Consider the following 11,214-nt stretch of genomic DNA (forward strand, 5'->3'; position numbering starts at 1 on the left):
ATCCTGACATGCTCTACTCAGTCTTTAATGCTCGCATCACAATAAAGATGCTGCGGCTCATCAGCCGTGTATACAAAACAGTGTAGCAAGCTGCATGAGCACACAGGTGATGGGCACAGTCAAAAATAGACCCAACGCTGTGATGTAGAGCCCTGTAGGAAAACCTTAATGTGAAGGAAATTGTTGAATAAAACATTGCGTTTGCATTTCTGTTTGTGTGTGTGTGTGTATGTTTGACCAAAGTTGTATAATACTGCTTCTGCACCCATGTAAAAAGTTACCGTTCACAATATTATATAATAAAATTCACAATACAATGCAACCAAAATAATTCAAACAAACAAAGACGTTTACTTATTTGTTTTATTTGGAGCACAAAATATAATTACACCTTGAAGATATACAAATCACATTTGCACCATTTTGTGTACCGTTTCAAAGGATGATGGCTTAAAAAAACATATTATTAAATTGCTAATATTTTTTAAATAAATTAAATTAACCAAACTCTAAAAAGAGTGTCATCTACTCTTTGTGTTCTCTGTTTTCACGACCTGAGAATGAAGTTTGTGTTCTGATGACACAAATCAATGAGTAAGAACAGCATGATATGGATTCATTAACACCTAATACGCCCCGTTCTTTTCAATTGAGCAGTTGTATGTTTTCATTTACTGTACTGCATTGTGACTAAACACCTGTATTGGGTTGGGGCATTTTAATTATAATTGTTAAATCATATTCAAATTTGCAATGTGGAATGAAATAATATCAGGGCTGGTGTGAGGAAGCATGCATTATAAGTAAAATGAAAAAGAATAGGGCTAACTAACATTCTTCCTTTACACAAGGACAATACACTCTTTAGGGTTCATTACTTATTCATTATGCTAGAACCTTGAAAACTGGGGACATTTTATTTCCAAAAAGTGTGCCGGACTTTATCCTCTCCACTAATGACCATTTAGCAAATTAATTAGCAATTGTTGAGATAACTTCATTTCATTAACAGTTGGAAAAGGACCACTTTATAAAAACACGTTCTTTGTTCTTAAATAAATCAATATATGAATTCCTTTAGTAATAACCACTGAGACAAAGAGTTCTCTCTTGTAAAACCCTAGAGATCAGAACAAAAAATAAAGGGTCTATTTTTCTGGAATGTAAATTGTCATCAAAAACTCTACTACAAAAAGAAAACTCTTGCTTACTCACAGGCAGCGTATTCTCGTGCCATTAAAGGTGTCCACACATGGACAGACAGCACCCTGCGTCTCAGAGCTGCAAAGTTGCACCAGAATTGTTCGTCTCTGAAGGCGGTTTATGCGCGTTGGAAGAATCAGATGCATGCGGTAGCTCGCCAGAGGTCAATACAGATGCTTTTGAATCTGGAGTTATCAAAACCCATCCTTTTCATCCACTTGGATGAAGAAGGGACTAAGAAATGGCAGGTTGGGGGGGGGGGCAAGTTTAAAACGGTGATCAAAAGTGAGACATTTTCCGTTCTCCCTTCCCTCGAAATGCCAAAAAAGGGGCTAAGTGAAGCAGTGGTCTGGGGTAGCTTGGTGTGGGTGCTTTGCTTACATCGGGGGAACAACCAGGCCCATCATCGCTGGAGAGAAAAAAATATACCAAATCTATGATTCTAATCAATCAGCTCTTGCATTATTGTACATCCAGCAACTTTTCTTTCCGCCTTGTTCAGTCAAAGCTTTTGAGCGGTTAGTACGAGGGGGTTAGACTGCATTCGTGAGCTCGGACAGGGGGGTCAGATAGTGAGTTGGATGGCTACCTCTGAAGCTGTTCCCCCCTGTGGCGGGGCAGGCAGGGGAGGGAGAGCCCTGGGGCCTGAGGCAAAAGCACTCTTCTGTTTAGCAGCAGACGGGAAGGAGGAGAAAGGCAAGAGGGACGATGAAGAGCTGGAGCTCCCTGGTATGGTGGGGCTGGACGGCATTACTGTGGATCAGAGAGCAACCATCAGTCTCAGGTCTGAACATGACAGCGGGCTCAGAACTGTGTATGGATCATTAGAGGCTCTTACTGTAGGGAGAGCCGGTGGGGGAGGCACTGCAGAAACCAGGAGAGCCAGGGACTCCTAGACTGGTCATGGGAACTGTCCCATAGCCTCCAGTCATCCCTCCGCCGCCCCCGTAACTTGAGTGCTGAGGAGTGGAGGCTGATGGGTAACCCCTTGGAGACAAACTGCTGGAATTTCTGATGTAACCTGAAGTAACAATGAAAAGGTCGGGTCAGTTCTTCTTGATTTGTTAATTTAAGAAAAGGAAGGAAAGTATCAAATGGTCCACGTCTTATTCTGCTCACCTTGGCTGCTCTGTCCGTGCTCCCCGATGCTGACGCCTAACTGAGAAGGATATGAGCCCAGGCCCATGACACTGCCGTGGGCCGGTGAGCTGGGCAGCGCCTGCAGCTGACTGTGAGGACGAGGAACACTGTAGAGCGCCTCGGCGATGTCTGCTGCATGTCCTGCAGGAGATGCACAGACATTAGCAATGGCTTGCATTGTCACATTTACACAATGAAGCCACATGGACTTTTTTAGGCTTTTAAGATGTCGCCTGCATGTGTAGACGCACACGACTATAAGCTGACAGCTGCTTCCATTTACCTGATTACTGTGTGGATTTCCGTAGAGGGCCTCCACAAGATCTGCTGCTCTCTTTAGGAGAATCTCCTGCAAAGAAAATCATTAATTCCGTTAATATCTCGGTGGATATATTATTGACACAGTTCCTTGAAAACACATTATGGGCAATTTTTGGCAACTTATCTCACCTTGGCTAATTTCTCCGGGTCACCAGGATGTCGAGGAATGACCTTTTGAAGTCGCTGGAAGCCATAGTCTATAGTGGGCTCATTTAGGGCTGAAAAAAGCGGAACATGTATTGCAAATCAAACCATATTCTTTAACGTCCTTAAACTATTGAAAACCCTGTGTGAAGTCTAAACAAAGCCGACGGGGGTGTTTTACCTGTGTAAATGAAGCGTCCAGGTGCTCCCTTGCAGAATTGTTTGGATTTATAAGACAGTGTGACCTCCACGACCCCGGGGATGTGTCGAGGAGGCGTCTGGACACGGATGGCGTGTGGTGTGATCAGCTGAGGAACAGGACACAAGACGGCACAAATTATACCCCTACACGCCTGGTAAATATTTAGGCCGACACAATACTGTGGAAAGATGAATGAATGTATGTGCATTGCCCATAAATCGTTGAAATAATGACCCAAGCCATATGCTATGTATATATCATTTCAAAATAAGCTTCAGACTGTACCATCATCAGTGAGATGCTTTGAAGACAATTCCTACCTCACTCCACACCAGCATGCTGCCAAACACCACCTGCAGGCCGTCAAAAAAGTTCTCCCCAATGACGATGACCATCGCCCCGCCGGTGGTCCAGCCCTCACTGGGACTAATGGCTTTGATGCACGGGGTGGCTGGACAGAAGGGCAAAGCAAGAGTTACCCCAAGTCATTCAATTCAGCATGTACAGCAGCTGGAGAGAGGACGGTAAATCTCAGGCAGGTGTGTTGGAGGTCCTCTTTGGTTTTGGTTTATTCAATTCAATCAATCAATTAAAAAGCTCATCGCAAAACTTTCAGAAATGTTCATAGTTATTTAATTGTATATATGTGGCTTTGTTTGTGAATAACAACAAAAGCATCAAAAACTGAGAATTGGATCTATATCAGATTTTGCTTAGAAATCATATGATCTGCAATTGTACAGAATTGAAAAAGCTCAAGTGAAAACTGGTGTCCTGAGTACACAAATAGAAAAAGTATTCAGCTCTTTTAATTGAGAAAAAGTAGCAGTACAACAGTGTAAAGAAACATGGTCCTACACTTAGAGTTTAACTACATAGAAATATGGATGCATTATCAGTTAAATGTACTAAAATGACAGCATTAACATGCAGGAAATGGATGGACTTCTTCATGTTTGAATTTGATTTTTTTTTTTTATCGTCTTAATGAATGCATTAATTAGCTCATCTAATGACCACTGGTTATGTTCGATGTATCACGGCGATTAGAAATGGACATTAAGGAACTCAAGTACCTGCTGTTACAGTGTGTTGAGTGTGAATGATGAAGTAGACACGTAATAAAACTGAAATGAGGTGTAACATTGTAGTGTTACGTTGTCACCGTCTCACCATATTCCATAGTATTCTCCACAGACTCGCCGGGCTCCAGTCTGCGGGCCCTTCGGCCGTGCTTAGAGTTGTTGTGGACAAACATGTTGTCAGACACTGCCAGGACGTGGCCATCTACACTCACGGTGCTGGACAAGACCACCTGAGAGAAAGAAAGAATTGAAATCTATCTATACGTCACATTTCACATATAAGGCTTAGAACAATGACATCAAAAACAATCAAAAAAATATTTCTTCAATAATGAATAATTAAATGTTGACCTGCATCTGTAAAAGCCTAAAATTCTGTGAGGAGACTGAAATAAGTGTCACTCAGAGGAGTAGGAAGATTGGACTAAACGTCTTGGGGAGAAAAGGAGCTTTAATACACTTCAGAGAAGTTTGTGTTGTCCAATCAGAAGCGCAAAAGAAATTTCAGTAGGAAACACTTATGTCCCAGTATATCGTGTTTTTGAATACTTGCAACATTTGAATCATTTCTGCCGGTGGGAAAGGAGCCTTTTTGAAAATCTCACGCACTGTGCACAGACACACAGACACACACGGATCCATTTAGACTCTACCTTGACTAAAACACTACCCAGTGAACATTTTTTGGTTGAAAAGACGTTGAATAAACGTCTATGGCCGACGTTGCAAAATGGTTTAAAAGTGAAAGTTGTTTCAACGCCTATTCGTAGACGTTGAAAAGACGTCTATATTTAGACCACATATCAACGTGATTTTTAATATGGTAAAATGTGGTCCTCTACTTTGTGCAATAGCATTATTTTATAGGTGTAAAAATAAATGACGTCCACATTTGTGCGTTTACCACCGATATTAAAAATCACGTTGAAAACTGGTCTAAACGTAGACATCTATTCAACGTCTTTTCAACGGATAAATTGCTCGCTGGAAAAGTACAAGTTACACAGTCAGTTGTCATGTCAACAGCCCATAACAAGGACAACACAATTTGATTAATTTGTATTTATTCATATCAATATAACACTAAACACTTTTCCTATACAAAACAGAATACAAAAATAATATATTTTGGGAAAATAAACTATGAAATTATAAGTGCAGCAACAACACAAACCAGTCAGTTAGAATTGTGTTTGTAAACCATTTTTCTGAATCATTGGCACTTCATCTGGCTCTGAGTCACTTGAATCCGGATCGTATACCTGAAATCAGCTCCGTCTCCCTCATCGTCACTTCAATGATTCAGAATGCGCAGACACCCCTCAGTTGCAGATGCCTCTAGTCAACAAGTTCGTTCAATTCAATTAATTTTATTTTGTTCAACCCAAAATTAAAAATAAGCCTGAGGGAGCTTTACAGTCTGTAAACCTTCCAGCTTCCTGTCCCAAAACCATCACATCGGCACACGCAAAACTCACCTTCAACTGGACAAAACCTAAGGGAGAGCAGTGGAGGAGTAGCTGTGTACAGAGAGAACAACTTAAAGATGTACAGTACGTTCAATTCCTACCACAGAAATTATTCAAATATTCAGAGTAGTACACCAGGTGTAAGGCAGGACAACTGCAGGGACAAACTCCATCAGATGTAACCTACATCCACAGGAACCTGTGAGGAGGGAAGAACAAAGACTTTAGGGAAAAGTGTGTAACTTGGGTTTATAATGACAGTAATAAAAAGTTTAATAATGATAACAGCAGGAGGTGTTTGAGAACCCTTATTTATAGATTGTTTACTTATGACATTATAAACAATTCATCTTCAAATTATGGCATTTCTGGAGTAACATTTCCAGGTATATTACACAGTACCATACTTTACAATGTTGCTTTAAGCATGCAGTAACTTACAATGTGTTGGCTAGCTTGTTTACAGGCCACAACTTGTTGAATTCAGCTGCGAACTGTGTTCAGGCCGCGTTGCTTTGACGTGTATTTTCTACATGAAATGGGAACGGCAATAATATGAAATGGGTACAACAACAACCTAACGCATAAGCAACACCAAACACACGGAAGATACTCTGTGAGGTTTACTTTTGGTCCAGTTCATGTTGAACGTTAGCATACTCCGAGCTAGCATGCTCCAAGCTAGCGTGCTAACTAGCAAACTATCTGCGCTAACGCTAACTAGCTTACCAAAATAACAGTCCTTCCCGTATCGAGTGGGCAGCACAAGTAAAATAACTGGTTATAGTTCCAGGTGTGCTTCATTCAAACACTCACGTACTTACAGAGTATTGGGGCCGGTAGCCGTGGTTGTATCAGCCCGTTCACGTCGCGCTGCTCCCGGTGGAAGCGTCTAAGAACTTGCGCATGCGCGTTACAGATGTGATCAGAGTTACGTGTTTTCAACTAATGTTTGAAACGGCCCGCATTATTTTGTCCTTAAAGCATGTTGTTAACGACACACACTCTGTATTTCCATATTCATGACGTTTTAAGAAAAATCTTAAATGCGTTGAAATCACGTCTTTGCGTAGACCAAATTTCGCCGACCAGTTCATTCATTATTATGATAATCTTAATGATATTATCGTCTCTCTTTCAACCTTACGTTACAACATGACACATAATCAATAAATTTACCCTTTTCTAGCACGTTGATGTTTCTCGCACCTTTTTCGCCGGTTGAAAAGACGTTGAAATGAGGTCTTTGACGTTCAGACCTCATTTCAACCCGATTTCAACCATATTTCAACGTTGAAATAACATCTTGTGCTCACTGGGTAGCAAATCGTAGCACTAACAAATGGTAGCACTTAAACTGTACTTATAATGGCACTTTTCTATAACATGTTTTGAAACTGCTTATTTGATGAAAATTGTACTTTCTTGTTACTTGTTCTTCTGAGTTTGCATCTCTATGTGAAAATGCACTTATTGTAAGTCACTTTGGATAAAAGCGTCAGCTAAATGACATGTAATGTAATGTCATGTCATGTAAAATGGACAGGCTGCCCTCTGCCGTTCGAAACGCGTAACGACACGGCATTTCCTCCGCCATCAAGTTCTCCGCAGCACGCCAAGACACGGAGCGCTTCCGCCGGAACCAGCACGTATCGGCGTTGACGCTGACTTAACATGCGCGCAGCCTCCAGCCCGCTGGGGGGCGCTCCCCTCCAATCTGCGTCCTGAAATCACCGAAATTAAAACGACGAGACTCCCCCAGCTGTTTACCACGTCGGGCCAGCCGCCATTGCCCTGGCGCTCTGCTGTCAAAACAAAGTGGAATCTTCTCCCCCCCCCTCGTGTACACGTATAAACACGGAACATGTGAATAAAATACATACATATATCTATGTGTGTGGGTGCGTAGGTGTCTCTACACGCGGCAGAGCTCAAACGCAGACCGGGGGAGCGGCCTCCTGCCCGCTGGGGGGCGCTCAGCCTCCAATCTGCGTCCTGAAACCACCGAAATAAAAACGGCCTCCTGTCCGCTCGGGGGCGCTCCCCTCCAATCTGCGTCCTGAAACCACCGAAATAAAAACGGCCTCCTGCCCGCGGGGGGCGCTCCCCTCCAATCTGCATCCTGAAACCACCGAAATAAAAACGGCCTCCTGCCCGCGGGGGGCGCTCCCCTCCAATCTGCGTCCTGAAACCACCGAAATAAAAACGGCCTCCTGCCCGCTGGGGGGCGCTCCCCTCCAATCTGCGTCCTGAAACCACCGAAATTAAAACGACGAGACTCCCCCAGCTGTTTACCACATCCGGCCAGCCGCCATTGCCCTGGCGCTCTGCTGTCACAACAAAGTGGAATCTCCCCCCCCCCCCCTCGTGTACACGTATAAACACGGAACATGTGAATAAAATACATACATATATCTATGTGTGTGGGTGCGTAGGTGTCTCTACACGCGGCAGAGCTCAAACGCAGACCGGGAGAGCGGCCTCCTGCCCGCTGGGGGGCGCTCCCCTCCAATCTGCGTCCTGAAACCACCGAAATTAAAACGACGAGACTCCCCCAGCTGTTTACCACATCCGGCCAGCCGCCATTGCCCTGGCGCTCTGCCGTCACAACAAAGTGGAATCTTCCCCCCCCCCTCGTGTACACCTATAAACACGGAACATGTGAATAAAATACACACATATATCTATGTGTGTGGGTGCGTAGGTGTCTCTACACGCGGCAGAGCTCAAACGCAGACCGGGGGAGCTGCCTCCTGCCCGCTGGGGGGCGCTCCCCTCCAATCTGCGTCCTGAAACCACCGAAATAAAAACGGCCTCCTGCCCGCTGGGGGGCGCTCCCCTCCAATCTGCGTCCTGAAACCACCGAAATAAAACCGACGAGACTCCCCCAGCTGTTTACCACGTCCGGCCAGCCGCCATTGCCCTGGCGCTCTGCTGTCACAACAAAGTGGGATCTCCCCCCCGTTCGAACCGATCAAGACGCCCGGATGAAAGTCACAGTCGCGTTGCAGCGCCGCGATCGATGACTGAGCCACACGACGTGCGCTGTGGACGTTTCTACTTCCGCTGCCCTCTGGTGCTGCAACGCCCCGCCGCCGCCACACGAGGGCGCACAAGGACCCCGTTTCCCGCACACGCACGACGGAAACTGGATTCTGAAATTAAACACAACAGTTCCCAATGGCCTCAATAAGGCATCTGGGACAGTTTTGTCTTCATAGCCTTTTCGGTGCCGTTTTCATACATACACAAATTTCAAATGCATTTAAATGAACCTCTTTTACACACTTATACTGTTCAAAATAAACCCATACTTACCTTAAATATACATACATACTCATATGAAATACCTACTTCACCTATACACATATTCACAGGAAAATGTCATACTTCCCTTACATATACATACTTACCTTGTATACACAAACTTAGCAATATCAAAGTATCAAATACTTATCTTACATACACATACATGAACAGATTTATTCATATACATTACTATTTATTATAAATAAACACATACTTACCTTACATTATATATTACACATGAAATACATATTCATATGTAACACATATTCGGAGTATACACAATTACATGAAAATACATACACATATTCATCAACATAGCACCACATACTTACCTTATATTGTTATTAGGTTTTTAGTTTAGTTTTTTATTTTTATTTAATTTTTTTTTCACTTTTTTCTCTTCCCCCTCTTTTCTTCTTTAGTATTCGGTTTGTCTTTCCCTCCGCTGGTCGAAGAATAGAAACACTCTTAAAGAGAAAGAAGATGATGGTGAGAGAGATCCACCTGTTTATTGGGCCCGAGCCCTATTGTCCGACTTTGGTCTAGACAAACGTGTGGTGGGATCTGCATGTCTGGGATTATGAAACGCTGAATGAAAGTAGGATGATACTTTTGTCCTTCGACATTTAGCACCGTTTTTGAATTTTGAAAATGTCGTGCAATGATTAAATCCGATACATTTTGGGTTTATCTATTCCATGTTATTCAATTTAGTTTATTTTGTACATCCCCAAATCACAGATAAAATATAAAATCTGTACACATGTGTCATCCTCTGTCCCGAAACCCTCAAATCGGTTCAGGAAAAATTGCCCCTATGAAACCTTCCAATAGGGAGAAAAAAGGAAGGAACATTAGGGGAATGGCAAAGGAGGGATCCCTCTTCCAGGGATGGACAAATGCACTGCATGTCATGTGTACAGTATGAACAATTTAAACATATCTACTAAAAATAGATGTAGTGGTTCAGAATACAAGATTAACAATGATTACGAAGAACGGAAGATTAACAAAGATAACTAAAGTAGTAATCCAAAACACATGCAACACGTGTGAAACTTATCTCTTCCATAACCTCCTCTGCATGGGATGCCGTTTAGGCAGTTTGTAATGCAACAAGAAGCAAGAGCCACAAGTTGAGTAAGCACCGATGCTACCCACAAACCCAAGCTGGAGTGGCAGCCTCTAGTTCTTTCAATCTCTAAATCATGTGAAACGGTGCTGCTGGATGCAGGAAGAAAAATTGATCTTGCAGTTGTAAAAATGTGCTTTCTGTTTCATTATAATGCATTTATTGTTGACATTAGGCATAACAAATTTAGCACAATTAATGATTGGAGATCCACAAAATTATCCGTGAGGATGAATAGTTTTCATTGATGGATAGAACTGATGACGGTCGTTTACAGTATATCAGGTTTTATGTTGCTGTTGTTTTGGTTGTATAATATAGATTCCTTCTGATTTTAAACACCTAAGGTGTCTAGCATTTGTTTTTTGTGTCAAGAGTGGCCCAGGAGTTGCTGTCAGACCGGCCCACTCAATATGCAGGGCGTTGCCTGCTGAATGCATTGTCAACCAGTCAGTGGCCTACTTTGAAAAATACCTACACACTTAACATTATTTTGGATGAATACAAAAAATGACACCATATGTTTTTGAATACACCAATTTGGCTGAATGCACATATGGAATAAAATGATACTCGCTGTTGTAACACTCCAACGTAGGTCTAGTTTGTTAAATTAATATGCTTAACTCTGGGCATCAGATGGTTGAACGTAATAATACAGACTCCTTAAGGAATGAATATCAGCAGAGAAGGAACACACAATAAAGAATTTTTGAATCACAGGGGAGTATTATTGGGAGGAGCTATATTGTAGAAATGAACAGAACATACAGTGGGCTGTGAACATCAGTGGTATCAGTAGTGCTGGATGTGATTGTGCGTGAGTAGAGGTGTAGAAGATGCATAACTAAACAATAAGTTGTGTCACCAAGTTGTGGTGGTGGCCTGTGCTCAAACAGCTTCGTCTATGAGCGTGTGATCCAAGTGTTGAGTAGGCTAGAGCCGTGGTTTAAACTCCATCACAGTGGGCCAAAATGTAAAACTAGGAACGGGGGCTATATGCAGTCGGAAATATATTCCCCAATTATACCTGTCAACTGTCTTGCCTTTATTTCTCTTCACCAAACTCGTCCATGTGTATAATGCATTCTACCAATACAACCCCCCAAAGCTGAAAGAACAAACAGTCCAGAAGAGTGCATTGTCGTGGACACAGGCAGTGCCACCTTGTTAGATACAAGGTCTTCCTGGCATACTATGTCAGTATGT

At 42.7% G+C, this 11,214-nt stretch overlaps 1 pseudogene; it reads right to left on the reverse strand.

The window, feature by feature from the left end:
* Nucleotides 1-349: 349 nt before the first annotated feature.
* Nucleotides 350-4,346, reverse strand: LOC119216245 (transcription factor COE2-like; annotated as a pseudogene).
* Between the last annotated feature and the right edge of the window lie 6,868 nt (nucleotides 4,347-11,214).

Source organism: Pungitius pungitius, chromosome 7 (genome assembly GCF_949316345.1).
Source record: "Pungitius pungitius chromosome 7, fPunPun2.1, whole genome shotgun sequence".
In the NCBI taxonomy this organism is placed as follows: Eukaryota; Metazoa; Chordata; class Actinopteri; order Perciformes; family Gasterosteidae; genus Pungitius; species Pungitius pungitius.